Here is a 15,040-nt window from a genome sequence, read left to right on the forward strand (position 1 = left end):
ATTTAGCACAGCTACGATCAACTCGGAATGACCCCCATAGAGTGTAAGCTCCACTGGGGCAGGGACTGATGTGAATGGTGAAATATTCTCTGTACAGCGCTGCGGTATATGTGTGCGCTATATAAGTAACTGGAAATAAATAAATAAAACACACATAGGCGTAAACCATCTCATAGTCACCAGTAGATTCCAGGGGCTCCGTGTTATTGATGGTATCCGGTCTTAAGTCGATCTCACTTAGTTCAACAGTCGTTAGGTCGACCATTATTGGTCGACATGCATTAAGTTTATATGGTCTTTATGTCGACATGGCTAAAGTCGACACATGAAAAGTCGACATGTTTTCAAAAAAAGAATACATTTTTTAAAACTTTCTCTTTCTTTACTATCCACGTGGACTACGACTGGGAACGGTAACCTGAGCCGAGCGCAGCGGTAGAGAAGCCAGGCACCTTGCCCGAAGCATGGCGAGAAAAGCGAGGGGACACGGTGCACTAATTGGGGTTTCCGGTCACTTTACGAAGAAAACGACACCAAAAACAAAACAAAAACTCACGTCGACCTTTTTCCATGTTGACTTTATGACCGTGTCAACATTTTCAAGGTGTCGACTAATAGTGATCAACCTAATGACTGTCGACCTAGTTAGGATCAACCCAATGATCCACACTCGTTATTGATCCAATGCATCCTTCTGTACAAACATAACAACTTGGAGAACTACAAGCCCCATCATGTTGGGGAATTTAATTTCAGCATACAGTCTGTGTTTGCATAATAAAAACACCTATCAACTAATGTATTTCTGAACAGTTACTAATATACAGTAGCTCCAGCATACTCAGTTGGTCTTTATAATTGGGAATAAACCATAAGAAACCCAGACTGGGAGGTAAGAGGGCCCTGCTCGCACGCTTACAACAAATATTACCTTATAAAACCTATATGATAATAACAGATTGTAAGAATTAGATCTCAGATGCAGAAAACAAAATGTAATTTTAATAAAATGTAAAATTGAAATTTGCAGTTGGTCAAAGAGTAACTAAACTGGGGGCATTTCCAGGGACAAAAACCAGGAACGGTCACTGGAAATTGGATCTATCATCTATGTCACTTTATAGCGGGACGTCCAGATTATTTATAGAGCGGCAATAGATCAGGTGACAGAGGGAAGAGAAATGGCCATTTTATAGGACAGCCTGTGTATAGGGTAGACGCCGTAGAGTCCGTGATATACGTTACACGACTGTCCCTCTTCTCAGGGTTGCTGCATCATATATAGTAGCACAGCGCTGTCCAAGGGTTCATCCATCAATGATGATGACCAAACGAGGAGCTAGGGTGTTTGTCTAATAAACGGTTAATATAAAAATAATTTGGGTTATAATATAGCATAGGTATACAAACCAACAAATAATATAAATGTAAACATACAGGACGGGGGGGGGGGGGGCAAATAAGTGCTGATAAAGTCAAAGTTTTAAGCTCCGACGTCCAGTTAAAAGTTCAATTAGGGTATTCATCTTACTACTTGGTGAGGAGTCCTAGCTGCAGATTTGTTTGTTGCTGGGATATTGATTTTGCTTCGGTAAAGTCTGGTATCAGTGCACAACCAGGGGTCTGCATGGGGTTCACACTCACTAGAGACTCAACATAAGCAGGGGCGATGTTTAAGCAGATTTAAAGCGGTCTGTCCACAAGGAGCAGTCCAGATGCAGTGTAGTGGGTGGACAACGCGTTTCGCCCTGCCGCCTTTTTCAAGGATAATATAGATGCCACCATGCCACTGCCTATTTACGACCACTAATACCAGCAGGTAAGGGAGCTACCTATTCGGATGCTAGTGGGTAAGTGGCCTAAACTTAAATTAGTAACAATATTGCTTAATTGCCTGTCTATATATGTACAAAAATGTTGAAAAGCATCTGATTGGCTCCAGACCTGTAATGGCTTGTGACACGGCGTCTGGTGACCCGGCAAGGTGTTTCCTCCATAACAGAGTCTGCAATGATAGGACATTAACTGTTTTCTTGCGAATTCTACGTAACGCGTCGCAGCTCAGATGGTTTTGTGGTGAAACAGGCAATTAGCACCCTTATTACTGGGATCTTATTGCATTAGGTCAGATGTAATGGAGCTTGGTCCATGTGCGCCGTGCCTGCAAGCAGTCGGTAACTCGATAACGCTCCCCGTTCCGCCATTTTATTTTACCACTGTTTTAATGCGATTTATTTCTCATTTATATTTGATGCAGCAACTTTCCAGACACGGTCTCAGATCTGCGATACGGCGAGGGTTATCAATGAGGAAAATACATGGTAATGGAAGATTAGTGGCTTTCATCAGAGATGAGGAGACGCCTTCCAGGCAGCGGGCGATTGTGGGGGGAAAGATTGTGGTGGGGAAGCGGTTGTGTGGAAGAGATGGGTAGAGGAGCGAGTTATTCTGAAGCGGGAGGGCTGAGTCGGTAACGACGGGTCTCTGTCAGGACAGGCGGCCATTTATCAGCTTGCGTGGATCATTTTATAAATATAAAAAGAGCTATGGCTTACTTTCACGCAGTGGCAGCTGCCGGATGGTACAGTCCTGCCTCAGCGATGTCATTAGAAGAGACAGGAAGGGCTCTCATTAATGACTACAGAAGAGAACACAATCTGCATCTCTGATCCGGACGGCATGTGATAAATACGTCCAAATCCACAATGCGATAACTAAACACGTCAGGTATGTATCAATTACCGCTTACAGGAACAAAGCTTTCCAAAACGCTCTGACCCTGCAAATCCACTTACCACAAATCTCAGAGATTGCGTCCCCACACGCGGTGCTGCCGGAGGAATTCCCCACGAGATCCATCCCCTTCCCCTTCCCGGTGATCAGCGTCACTTTACTGCACCGGGAGTCACAGCAAGAGCCACGAACCGAAAACCAGCTGCCTTCAACACATCACCGACCGCCAGTCCCTGGGTACAGCTAAGCAATATTATTTTTTCTTTACACAGTGATCAGTCTGTGGGTCCATCAGGCACTCATGGCTGATCACAGGGTCCAGATTGAAGTCCAACCTTCAGCAGGCAGGGAAGGCTGAGCAGGAGTCGGGAAACCAGAGGAAAGCCTTGTTAATGCTGTCTCAAGATAACGTTATTGTCACAGGGCTCCCTCCTAAATCTCCTCCAGGGAGGAGCGACATGCAAGCGGTGTCACTTGGCACCGCTAGCGACATGCAAGCGGTGCCATTGCCCCCACGGCACGTAGCCCTGAGTGTGGCACTGTAGTAACTGCCCCATGGAACCTGCAAGTGGTACCCTGCAGCCAGTATCACTGCCCGTGGAGCAGCATGGAGCCGGCAGACACCCCCCCTAGGCACAGGGTCATGACATCACAGGGAGTGGGACTGGCACAGAGTGGTCCTGTTCTCTCCAAACACCCGCCAACTGTTCACCCTTTCCCTCAGTGTGTAAGCAGCCACGGGCAGGGCCCTCCGTCCTCATGTAGCGCTACCCATGGCCAAGGATATGAAATACGGCATCACATTTATTTGTAGGAATATCACTTCCATCAAACTTACATTTGTACAATAATGATGTAACTCATTAAACCTAACATAATATATATATGGTGAGCAGTGAAGTCACCGTCTGGGGTCTCGTACCTGCATTACTTTATGTATTTATTAGTGATGTGCACCTGAAATTTTTCGGGTTTTGTGTTTTGGCTTTGGGTTCGGTTCCGTGGCCGTGTTTTGGGTTCTGACGCGTTTTGGCAAAACCTCACCGATTTTTTTTTGTCGGATTCGGGTGTGTTTTGGATTCGGGTGTTTTTTTCAAAAGACCCTAAAAAACAGCTTAAATCATAGAATTTGGGGGTCATTTTGATCCCATAGTACTATTAACCTCAATAACCATAATTTCCACTAATTTTCAGTCTATTCTGAACACCTCACACCTCACAATATTATTTTTAGTCCTAAAATTTGCACCGAGGTCGCTGGATGGCTAAGTTAAGCGACCCTAGTGGCCGACACAAACACTTGGCCCATCTAGGAGTGTCACTGCAGTGTCACGCAGGATGGCCCTTCAAAAAAATACTCCCCAAACAGCACATGACGCAAAGAAAAAAAGAGGCGCAATGAGGTAGCTGTGTGAGTAAGCTAAGCGACCCTAGTGGCCGACACAAACACCTGGCCCATCTAGGAGTGGCACTGCAGTGTCACGCAGGATGGCCCTTCAAAAAAATACTCCACAAACAGCACATGACGCAAAGAAAAATTAAAGAAAAAGAGGTGCAAGATGGAATTGTCCTTGGGCCCTCCCACCCACCCTTATGTTGTAAAAACAGGACATGCACACTTTAACGAACCCATCATTTCAGCGACAGGGTCTGCCACACGACTGTGACTAAAATGACTGGTTGGTTTGGGCCCCCACCAAAAAAGAAGCAATCAATCTCTCCTTGCACAAACTGGCTCTACGGAGGCAAGATGTCCACCTCATCATCATCGTCCGATTCATCACCCCTTTCACTGTGTACATCCCGCTCCTCACAGATTATTAATTCGTCCCCACTGGAATCCACCATCTCAGGTCCTCGTGTACATTCTGGAGGCAATTGCTGCTGGTGAATGTCTCCATGGAGGAATTGATTATAATTCATTTTAATGAACATCATCTTCTCCACACGGACTGTCTGACGTGCCTACTTGGATGCGGTCACTCATATAATCCTCCACCATTCTTTCAATGGTGAGAGAATCATATGCAGTGACAGTAGACGACTTGTCAGTAATCGTTGGCAGGTCCTTCAGTCCGGACCAGATGTCAGCATCAGCAGTCGCTCCAGACTGCCCGGCATCACCGCCAGTGGGTGGGCTCGGAATTCTGAGCCTTTTCCTCGCACCCCCAGTTGCGGGAGAATGTGAAGGAGGAGATGTTGACGGGTCGCGTTCCGCTTGACTTGACAATTTTGTCACCAGCAGGTCTTTGAACCTCTGCAGACTTGTGTCTGCCGTAAAGAGAGATCCAAGGTAGGTTTTAAATCTAGGATCGAGCACGGTGGCCAAAATGTAGTGCTCTGATTTCAACAGATTGACCACACGTGAATCCTGGTTAAGCGAATGAAGGGCTCCATCCACAAGTCCCACATGCCTAGCGGAATCGCTCTGTTTTAGCTCCTCCTTCAATGCCTCCAGCTTCTTCTGCAAAAGCCTGATGAGGGGAATGACCTGACTCAGGCTGGCAGTGTCTGAACTGACTTCACGTGTGGCAAGTTCAAAAGGTTGCAGAACCTTGCACAACATTGAAATCATTCTCCACTGCGCTTGAGACAGGTGCATTCCACCTCATTTGCCTATATCATGGCCAGATGTATAGGCTTGAATGGCCTTTTGCTGCTCCTCCATCCTCTGAAGCATATAGAGGGTTGAATTCCACCTTGTTACCACCTCTTGCTTCAGATGATGGCAGGGCAGGTTCAGGTGTTTTTGGTGGTGCTCCAGTCTTCTGTACGCGGTGCCTGTACGCCGAAAGTGGCCCGCAATTCTTCTGGCCACCGACAGCATCTCTTGCACGCCCCTGTCGTTTTTTTAATAATTCTGCACCACCAAATTCAAGGTATGTGCAAAACATGGGACGTGCTGGAATTTGCCCAGATGTAATGCACTCACAATATTTCTGGCATTGTCCGATGTCACAAATCCCCAGGAGAGTCCAATTGGGGTAAGCCATTCTGCGATGATCTTCCTCAGTTGCCGTAAGAGGTTTTCAGCTGTGTGCGTATTCTGGAAAGCGGTGATACAAAGCGTAGCCTGCCTAGGAACGAGTTGGCGTTTGCGAGATGCTGCTACTGGTGCCGCCGCTGCTGTTCTTGCAGCGGGAGGCAATACATCTACCCAGTGGGCTGTCACAGTCATGTAGTCCTGAGTCTGCCCTGCTCCACTTGTCCACATGTCCGTGGTTAAGTGGACATTGGGTACAACTGCATTTTTTAGGACACTGGTGAGTCTTTTTCTGACGTCCGTGTACATTCTCGGTATCGCCTGCCTAGAGAAGTGGAACCTAGATGGTATTTGGTAACGGGGGCACACTACCTCAAGAAATTGTCTAGTTCCCTGTGAACTAACGGCGGATACCGGACGCACGTCTAACACCAACATAGTTGTCAAGGCCTCAGTTATCCGCTTTGCAACAGGATGACTGCTGTGATATTTCATCTTCCTCGCAAAGGACTGTTGGACAGTCAATTGCTTACTGGAAGTAGTACAAGTGGTCTTCCGACTTCCCCTCTGGGATGACGATCGACTCCCAGCAGCAACAACAGCAGCGCCAGCAGCAGTAGGCGTTACACTCAAGGATGCATCGGAGGAATCCCAGGCAGGAGAGGACTCGTCAGACTTGCCAGTGTCAAAGTCAGAAAAATGTCTCAATGCACGTTGCCATATTTGCACCGCACACTGGTCCGCGCTGCGCGTGCGTACGCTCTCCCGTGGAGGCGCATACCCGCAATAGCGTGCACTCGCAGGCGCGGTATGCGTATTTACGGTAGAGTTTATGTAGTCGTAGCGTGCGACTCATTCGTTACAAATGTTCACAATTAATGTAGTTTGTAGATCATGGTCCCCTTGATAGATTCTGAAAGTTTGGTTAAAATAGAAGGTCCCTGGTTAAAGGAATCCCTCTTTGTATTGTACGAAGGGTCTGACAGGAATCATACAGCAGTGTTTGGTACCCATCGGAAGAGTATTTAATTAGTAATATTCCGGTGTTGGTTTGGAGCGTATTAATCGCTCGTGCGAATAGTTATGGACATAAGAAGTTTATGTCCATTTCTATTATTTACACATACTCAGGTATGCGGCGGGAAACCCAGTTTCCCACCCACCTGAGCTGTTGGAAATCGTCACAGCCCACCTGTATGAATCACCCTATGACCTTTTGTTATGATGCAGGGCCGAATTCCTTCGGCCAATGGACAATGGGATTGTAGGACCATGAGATTGCATTGTGTGTGGGGCATAAATAGGCAGGCCGACCACATCCAGCTCTCACTCTCTCATCAACGGTTATCTGCTGATAGCCGGGAGCTGGATATCGAGGCGCAGGCGATCATACCCTTTGTGCGTAAGTTTCTCTCCGTAATCATTGTCTTTCTGTGAGCCAATTTCTCTCCATCTCTCTCTCTCTCTCTCTCTCTCTCTCTCTCTCTCTCTCCTCTTTTCTCTTATATCTCCCATAGTATTATAGTATTGTATTGTATTTCATTTAGGTCAGAGTAGTATTGTCTTTTTGTATTTTAGTTCTGTGGTTAGGAAGTCTCTGTTATATTGTAGTGTATCATTTGTACTGTTATCCCCTTTTACAAGTATATTAGATATAATACAGTTAATAGGCTTTGGAACCTAAACCAGTATCTGTGTATTTTCTATAGTGTTAAGTGTTCACTTGAGCGTCGGTGACGCTCAAGCAGCTTTGTAGTTAGTCAGGTTACACAAGGTTGCATTTACACCCTGTACTCACATTAAGGTATTCAGTGTATTTCATTGGTATAAGGTTTTAACATAAAGGTATAGTGTTGTGAGCGTCTGCATCGCTGGTGACCTCCTCGTGGTCTCGAGCGCACGCTACGCTACAGCGAATCATTCCCCTAGACATAACCAATAACGTGTCCTGTGATCACTGGGCCGCGAGCGAACGTGACGCTTGAGCGTCTCGCCTACGGCTGAGCGATCGCTACGCCAATAGCGTACCATTACGGTACTTCTTAAGCAAACAGCGTACAGTGTTCTTAGCTTCATAAAGGGTTGTTATACGACAAAGGAATTTAGCATTGTCAATTGGGGACTCGTCCGATCCTTCTCATATCTGCACTAGGTAGATCAGCAGACATTATCCCTCCAGCAAAGGGTGGGAGGTTGTCTCACAGTGCTGACGGGATAAGCGTCTGCTTCGCTTAGATAAAGAGTGCTGAAGGAATCCGGGAACCGGAAGTAAGAACAAAACGTTTGTGTCTTTTAAAACTGTTTTATTTCTCTTCTGTCTTGCGTATACACGCACGCATACATATATCTGCATTTTCTGTTTCATTTTCGTATATCACTATTCCTGTTTGCCAAATTTTATAGTTGATAGAAAGTGCTAAAAAGAGATTTGCTGTTATTTCATAGTAGAGGTGATAGTTAAAGTATAGAACAAACACACGGTTTGTCTGAGATACAAGGCAGTCAGTGTGGATTGCGGTAGATGATCAGGGATCATTTACATTGATAAAAATAGAAATTGTGTTACGGTGGATCTTTATATTGCGTACACGTGTCGCTAACAAAGACTAGCGTACGCAATCCAAAGGCAGACGCACGCAGCGTTCATTACGCAACGTAGCGTCCGGTTACGCCCACGTAGCTCAAGCTGTGATAAAGTGAAGTAACGCAAAGGCGATAATTAACGCACAGCGGTAGATAACGCGACGCGGTAAATAACGCAAATCTATTTTTGGAAAAATCTGAAATTTAGTTTAACAGATCCTGCTCCTAATTGGTAACACTTTTGGCCTAAAGACAATTTCTGCGCAGAAATAGATATAGAAACAAAGTGTACATGTGTTGAGTGAATGTGGTTTTGTATACATAAGTTTATACAACTTTAAGGTGGAACCAAAAGGAAAGCCGGGTACTCGTCAAGGGACATACGTGTAAGTGACATATACGGTGGCTAGGGAGGCATCCCTGGTTAAATAATATTTGAGCATTAGAGTATAGCGGACCATAAGGTAACAAGACCAGGAGGTCATAAGGTAACAGACCAGGAGGTCATAAGGTAACAGGTAAAATAGACAAAGAGGTCCGCTATAAAAGCCCAGTGGCACAACGCCTGGGGTGTTGGTGCAGAACCCATATAGGCCATACAAGCTCTTGCTGAAGGAATCGCGGCCGGAAACATCGATTCCATTGATCTTTCAGTACATGACAAGTAGTGCTCGTGTACTGAACGATTGGACCGCACGTAATTGTGTGCAGTAGTTAGTAATCTGACCTAATACCATTAGAGTAAAGTGGTCACAAACGCTATTTGTACATTCTGACGTGATTTGTGTAATTTTTTATTTTTGGAAGGGAAGTTCGCTGGTCACTCAGGAACTATCCAACAACCGATACTTGCTGGGGAACGCGCCCCAGTAAATAAAGGTTCACAGGGGCCCTAGGTTGGGTACAGCAGCTCTGGTTACAGTGATTGCAGTACTGGCCAACGTGGGCGAGAAGTAAGTGGGGTACTTGATAAACCACCACCGCCGGCCTGCCCAAGGACATCTTGGTTTGTTTGTAAGGGTTCGCTGAAAACCTTGAGATAAAGATCCAAGGAGGAATAAGCAACGCCTGCAGATTATGGGGGCCATTTGTTCAGGTAGGGGGCGATCAACCTCGGTTCGGGTTGATTCAGAGAACCGACCAGTTGGGTCGGCACGATATGTAATGTGTGAAAAATACGGTAGTCACACAGAGGTTTTATGTGATGAATGGGAGAGAATGACTGTACAAGACAGGGACAAATTCCCAAGAATAGGTAGCTTCAGTCCAGAAGTGTTACAAAATTTAAGGAGGAGGATATGTCTCGTAAAATCAACAAAGAGACGAATTCAACATCATGATTGTTTACAGTTATGGCACCAGGAAGGTGAGATACAGAGAGGTTTGGCTCTGGCGGCGGGATCTGGGGCAGTCAGGAAGTTGATTGCCACAGCTCCTCCTCCACCATACATTGCAGGAGAGAAGTTGATTGCGGAGAGAAACGCACTGGGTTGTAAAACACAAACTCTTAGTAACACTGTAAATGTTAATGATGTTAACCAAATAACTCATGCAAGTATTAACCCGTGCAAGTTGTACCCTGTTTTGAACCTTCCTCAGGAGTGTGATCAAGAAGAAGATTCGGCAACAATTTCAGCTCTCTCTCTTGCGGCCACCATAGCAGAGACCACAGTAGGCACAGCGACACCCACGAGATTAGTGAAGGCCCCTAGCGGAGGGATAGGTGAGGTCGTGTCAACGGGTAAGTACGGCACCATGCACTACACTGAAACCATCGTACCACAAGTTGTAGAATCTACACAGGAAGAGGCTGTTAGAATTGCTCCTGTAAGGGTAATAGCAGTTCCCAATGGAAAAACAGATGTGTCTGGAGCCACTCCCATAAGGAACATTGCCATGTACACTCCATTTTCCCGAATGGAATTAAGAACAATAGTGTCCGAATTTCCTGACCCCAGGAAGGATTTAGTTGCTAGCCAAAAATACATCAGGGATTTAGGTAACACTGTAGAACCCAACAACAAGGATTGGCAGATACTGCTAAGAGCTTGTTTACCTTCCAATGTTGATGCAACTCAGTTTTTAGCTGATTGTGCATTGGATAAAGATGTACCGCTTACAGACGTGTACAACAAGGATAATGTAAAAAGGATAAATTTACAGCTAAAAGAGTATTTCCCAGCCGTTGTTAAATGGAATAAAATATTTTCCATTAAGCAAAAGGAGTCCGAAACGGCAATAGAATATTTTCACCGGGCACTATTAGAAATGGCAAAGTACACTGGTATAGAAGACATTAAGACCAACCCAAACCATCGAGAAGTAGCAGTATCTGTACTGATGGATGGTTTAAAGGAAACATTAAAGACTAGGGTTCAGACCACGCAACCATGCTGGCGAGGTCTGTCAGTGTCCGGCTTGAGAGAGGCTGCTATTGATCACGACAGAAACATCACTAGGCACAGAGAGTCGCAAAGTGATAAGTTGATGTCCGTAAGTATACAGGCGCTGACCACAAGGCAGCCTGCGTATGTACCACCGAATCCTGTGGGTAAGGCAAGTGTAATAACATGTTTTTCTTGTAACAGACCGGGACACTATGCACGAGAATGTAGAGCAAAGAATGTACAAAGATCTTTTCAACCCCCTAGACAACAACACAACACACGACATTGGGAGCAGGGTCCACAGAGGCGGAGTTTTGAGCCACATACAGGGGAAACAAAAAGATATTCCCCGAACAGAGATTGGCATGCCTCTGGTAGTTCCCAGCTAACTCCCCCACAAGTAGTTGCTGCCAATGGGATTCAGGGAGGTCAGCATACCCAATAGGGGTGTGGCCATACCTGTAATCTGCAGCCAGTTAAGTTGATTGCCAGTCTTGGAAGCGAACCAGAGATTGCAATCAATGTGGCTGGTAAAACTTTAAACTTTCTTGTAGACACAGGGGCGGCCAAGTCAGTGATAAATTCGACAGTGGGCATGAGAACCACTGGTAGGACAATTCCAGCCATGGGAGTAACAGGAGTAGTCCAGCACTACCCTGTTAGCAAACCAGCCGAGATTACAATAGGGCCTTTGCATACCAAGCATTCCTTTTTGCTGGCTGCATCGGCACCAACCAATCTCCTGGGAAGAGACTTACTATGTAAAATGGGTTGCGTCATTTATTGTACTCCTGAAGGTGTATTCTTGGACATTCCTGAGAATCACGCTCAGGAAGTACGAGACATGCTAGACTCCCCATCAAAATTAATGTCACATTCCATTATGACAAATAGGAATCCATCCCAAGTAGAAGAGATGACATCTCAGATACCAGAGTCGCTTTGGACAAAAGATGGACAGGACACTGGATTAATGGCAAACGTAGCTCCAGTAGTTGTGCAAGTAAAAGATGGTAGGATAGCTCCAAAAATCCCACAGTATCCTCTGAAGCCAGAGGTGGAGCTAGGAGTTTTTCCCGTAATAGAGCGCTTGCTACAACAGGGCATTCTAGTAAGAACGTCCAGCACAGCAAATAGTCCCATCTTCCCTGTTAAAAAGAGTGGGGGGAGGGGTTACAGGCTAGTGCAGGATCTAAGGGGGATTAACAAAATAGTTGAGAGTCAGTTCCCCGTAGTGCCTAATCCAGCTGTCATCCTAATGCAAATTCCTCCCACTGCCAAATTTTTCACTGTTATTGACCTCTGCTCCGCTTTCTTTTCGGTACCTCTGCACCCTGACAGCCAATATTTGTTTGCATTCACATACAGAGGAGTCCAATACACGTGGACTCGGTTACCCCAAGGTTTCATAGACAGTCCAAGTATATTTTCTCAGGCTTTGCATGATTGTTTACAGTCTTTCCAACCAGACAGTGGATCAGTATTGATACAGTATGTGGACGATTTATTACTGTGTTCAGATTCACTGGAAGCATCTCTGAAGGATACGAAACAGCTCCTGTTTCATCTTTCAGACACAGGTCACAAGGTTTCCAAAGACAAGTTGCAATTATGCCAAGCTAAGGTAAAATATTTGGGACACTGTCTAACACAAGGACTGAGACACCTGACCGCTGATAGAATCCAAGCCATTAGAGACATGACACTGCCACAAACCCAACAACAGATCAGGACGTTTCTAGGAATGTGTGGGTATTGCCGTAATTGGATCCCAGGGTTTTCCATATTGGCGCTACCTTTGCAGGAAATGGTCTCTTCAAACAAACCTGATCGGATTTCGCATACAGACGAATCTGAAACAGCATTTGAGAGACTCAAACAGTGCCTAACGCAGGCACCAGCACTAGGTATGCCAGACTATGGGAAACCCTTTGAACTATACGGAACAGAAAGTGCTGGGTGCGCAGCAGGTGTACTAACACAAAAACACGGTGATGCCAGCAGGCCAGTTGCATATTACAGCGCCCAGCTAGACACGGTAGCGCGATCCCTCCCCACATGCTTGCGTAGCGTTGCGGCGATAGCATTGCTAGTGACAAAAAGCGAAGATGTTGTGCTAGGCCACAACCTCACAATCCATACACCGCATGCGGTATCTGCCTTATTGAATTCTGCCCAAACCAGACACGTCTCATCAGCAAGGTTTACGAGATGGGAATTGGCATTAATGGCCCCAGTAAACATCACCATAAGAAGATGCAGTGCATTAAACCCTGCAACATTTCTCCCAGGTGTGCCTGGTCAGACACAAAGGGTGGAAGGTGAGAGTGATGGGGAAGGAGGATTTAATGCAAAGGAAGATACACATGATTGTATGGAATATTTGACCCAAAATTTTACCGCAAGGCCTGACATCAGTGACAATCCACTGGAAGATGCAGAACTCACGTTCTACACGGACGGTAGTTGTCACAGACAGTCAGACTCGGGAGACTTGTGTACTGGATACGCAGTCGTAGATGACCAAGACACCATAGAAGCGGAACCGCTAGGCCCACCTCACTCAGCCCAGGTTGCTGAACTGGTCGCCCTAACCAGAGCATGTGAATTGGCTAAGGGTAAGTCTGCCAATATCTACACCGATTCTAGATACGCGTTCGGGGTAGTACATGATTTCGGAGCGCTATGGCGTCTCAGAAATTTCATGACGGCAGCTGGTACACCGATAGCGCATGCAGCTCACATAAAAAGGCTTCTAACAGCGATACAGGAACCCGACAGAGTGGCTGTTATCAAATGTAAAGCACATACATATAGCCAAGACCCAGTATCCCTTGGTAACAGCCGAGCAGACGAAGCCGCAAAGCTTGCAGCTGCTACCCCCACACGGACAGACACCACACAGTTGATGGTATTTAATACCATCAACACACAGAAGTTGTGTGAGATGCAGAATTTGTGTTCCACACAGGAAAGAGCAGTCTGGAAGGCAAAGGGATATGGCCAGGAGTCCTCAGGGCTCTGGACGGATGGACATGGTAAACCAGTGGCCCCCAGGGCATACCTTCCATGTCTGGCTGAAGCAGCTCACGGGCTGACTCATCTAGGCAAGGAGGGGATGTGCAAATTGGTAAGAGCATACTGGTGCGCCCCAGGATTCTCCTCTCATGCGGGTAAAAGAGCAATGTCATGCCTTACCTGTCTGAGAAAGAATATTGGAAAAGCAATACCTACAGAACCATCCCATATCCCACCTGCCGGCGGCCCTTTCCAGGTAATACAAATTGACTTCATTCAATTACCCCCATGTCGAAATTTGAAATATGTACTTGTTTGTATAGATGTTTTCTCGAATTGGGTCGAAGCTTTCCCAGCAGCTACAAATACCGCTATGTTTACTGCTAAGAAAATTGTGCAGGAATTTGTATGTAGATATGGTATCCCTAGAATCATTGAAAGTGATAGGGGTACCCATTTTACAGGTGATGTCTTTCAAGGAATGTGTAAGTTGATGGGAATTGATAGTAAACTGCACACTCCGTACCGTCCACAGGCGAGTGCGAAGGTCGAAAGAGTGAACAGCACTATTAAAAATAAATTGAGTAAAGTAATGACAGAGACAGGATTGACGTGGCCAGAAGCTTTACCCATTGTTTTGTATAGCATCAGAACCACTCCCAGGTCCCCTCTTAATCTGTCTCCTTTTGAAATCTTGTTTGGTCGACAACCGCATGTCATGATTAACCCTCAGGATGATTTGAAATGTAACAATGAAGTAACTGTAAAGTACTTGATTAACATGAGTAAACAGTTGAGGAATCAAAATGATAATCTGAAGTTGGTGATTCCTGATTTACCAGGTAGTAATTGTCATGACATTGAACCTGGGGATTATGTAATGATACAAAATTTTCTACGCTCAGGGTGTCTTATTGATAGATGGGAAGGACCATACCAGGTCTTATTGACTAGCACCACAGCATTGAAGGTTGCTGAGAGAGAGACTTGGGTCCATTCATCCCACTGCAAAAAGGTTGCCGATCCAGAGAAGTCCCGTGATAAGGAACAGACGGTAGAGGTTGTATCACTGGAGTGTCTGTTCCAGGAGGACTGAGGCGGCACCTGAGCCTTGAAGACCGAAAGCAGTTGTCGACTCCCTTCTCCCTTTTATTGTTTTTCTCCACTTCCCAGCCCCTCTCCCTTAAGATTTCTTTTTCCCCCTTCTCATTCTTCTCTATTTTTTCCTCAAAGATGGACTTGCCCCAAGAGACTGTGATCCGGATTTTGATGTTAACCATGATGTTGACCAGAGCAGTCTGTTCCGGCGAGAGTACCATAGAGGTCGAGAGAGGTT

This window comes from Pseudophryne corroboree, chromosome 10, assembly GCF_028390025.1.
Source record: "Pseudophryne corroboree isolate aPseCor3 chromosome 10, aPseCor3.hap2, whole genome shotgun sequence".
NCBI lineage: Eukaryota > Metazoa > Chordata > Amphibia > Anura > Myobatrachidae > Pseudophryne > Pseudophryne corroboree.